Raw genomic sequence first — 2,323 nt, forward strand, 5'->3', positions numbered from 1 at the left:
CTGGGACCACGGGCGCGCGCCACCGGGTCCGGCTAATCTTTTTTATTTTTTGTAAAGACCGGATCTTACTATGTTGCCCAGGCTGGTCTCGAATTCCTGGGCTCAAGTGATCCTTCCGCCTCGGCCTCCCAAAGCGCTGGGACCGCAGGCCTGGGCCACCACGCCCGGCCTTCCCTGGCCTCTTTCACACCTGAGTTGTGGCTCATGAGTCACCTTGTGACCTCCTCTCCCCGGACAGTGTTTTAGGGTTACCGGTCTTGTTGCGGTGTCTATGCCCCTGTGCAGCGCTGTGGGGGGAGCAGGGCTGTGTCTGGGTTACCCCAGCATCCCCAGGGCCCAGCCCAGTGACCACACCTGGAAGCGCTGGTGTCTAAATGTGCGGATGAATAAAACGCAGCCACCCAGCATCACCGCTGTGGAGTGACAGTCCCCGCCAGCTTACTTCAGGGCGGATGTCCGTGGCCTGAACCCCAAAGGCCAGGCGGTGAGTCCAGGCCACGGAGCCCAGCGAGGAGCAGGTATCCCCGAAAACCCAAACACCCCAGAGGGGATGTGAGAACCACCGCAGAGAGCAGGCCCATCACACAGACGGGCGCAGAGGCAGGAAATTAGCTCAAACGCAGCTTAGGGAAGGAAGCACGCCCATCTCTACTGCTGTCCTGCTGCCCACGAGTGCCCCATATGTGAGTTCTGATAAACTCACCAAGCTGGACTCCGCCCAGTCGTTCTTTGGTCTCTCAGCAACTCCTACTTTGGGGTAAGGTTTTAAATGTGATTCTCGGTTTTTCTCATTACAAGTGGTCACCAGGAAAACACAAACCAAAACCACAGTGAGCTCCCACTGCACCCCACCAGCATGGCTAGACTCACAGACAAACATAAGTCGGAGAGGCGTGTGGGATTGTGGCCCCGCACGCGGCTGGTGGGGCTGTGAAAGGCTGCAGTGCTGGGGAAAAGGTGGGTGGGTCCTCAAAAGTGAAGCAGTTTCCATAGGGCCCAGCCGCCTCACTCCAGGCATATACGGAGAGAAACGACTCACAAATGCACCCGTTCTACTGCAGCGTCGGTAATGGTCAAAAGGCGGAAACCACCCAAATGTCCACCCCCCAGTAAGTGAGTAACAAGATGCAGGTGATAGAATATTCCTCAGCCACACAAAGGAGTGAGGCGCTGACGCACGCTATGAAGCGGGTGGGCCTTGGGGACAACGCTGGGTGGCAGAGGCCAGGCGTGAAGACCCTGCGTGGTAAGTGCATGTGCTGGTGAGTTGACTGCTGTTGGTGAGGCTACAAGGACGCGGGAGAGACTTAGGAGGTCCGGGTTTCTTTGTAGGGGGACAAAAATGTTCTACAATTAGATCGTAAGAACGTTGCACAACCCTGTGAATATACTCAAAACTGTTCAATTAGGCCCTTTAAATGGGTGGATTTTGTGGTATGTGAATTATATTTCAATGAAGCTGTTAAAATAATTTTTTAAAAGCATGACCGTTTTGCCACTTTTTGTGTCCTTTTGGCACCCTCCTCTTTTTTCTGTCTCCGAGAGAGGCTGAGATACAAATGCAGTTGTAGGGGCCAGTGTGGACGGTTGAGAAAGACATGGTGTGGTGGAAAGTGGCTGCTGTGCTGCGGCTCCCGGCCCTCCCCCCCGGACCATTCAGGCCTAAGGAATCCTGCCCGGCGGCTTCTGGCTTCTCAGGGAAGCCAGCGTGGGTGGGTGCTGAGGAGGAGGAGGGGCCAGAAGATGCCACAGTGCAGGGTGGACGGCCTGCACCCAGGAAAGCCTGCCTGGCATGGGGGGCAAGGAGTACAAGCCGGTGGTGTTTCCATCAGAAACACACCTGTGTCAAGAACCAGGTCACTCAAGCTAACTCAAGGGAAAAACAGGAAATGACTCCTGTGGAGAGGAGGCAGACACAGCGGGCTGGCGTCAGCCCCTCCGGGCTCTTCAGAGGGTGCTCATCTCTGGAGGCGGGAGGAGCTGGGCATGGTGCCCCACGGCAGGGCCACAACAAGGTTCCTCATCAGCCCACAGGCAACTTTCCTAACCACAAACAACTAAACGAGCAGGGAGCCAGTCAGACTGCCCTCCTTCCTCCCTTCCAGAAAGTTATAGAACGCCCACCCTTCTCTTACTCTGCAGGCACTGAGCTCGAGGCGAGGCCGGAAGCTTTACTCCCCAGACAGCCCAGCATCAAGCTCATGGCTTCAGGGGACGGCTCTCTCGTGGTGGGGGCAGGCGCAGACCCAAGGGCTTTCAGCGTCTCCAGGGCGGGGCTGCTGCTCCTCCCATATTCAGGCAGAGCAGGGGCCACAGAGCTCTC

This window comes from Mandrillus leucophaeus, unplaced genomic scaffold (genome assembly GCF_000951045.1).
Source record: "Mandrillus leucophaeus isolate KB7577 unplaced genomic scaffold, Mleu.le_1.0 Scaffold16, whole genome shotgun sequence".
Taxonomy (NCBI): domain Eukaryota; kingdom Metazoa; phylum Chordata; class Mammalia; order Primates; family Cercopithecidae; genus Mandrillus; species Mandrillus leucophaeus.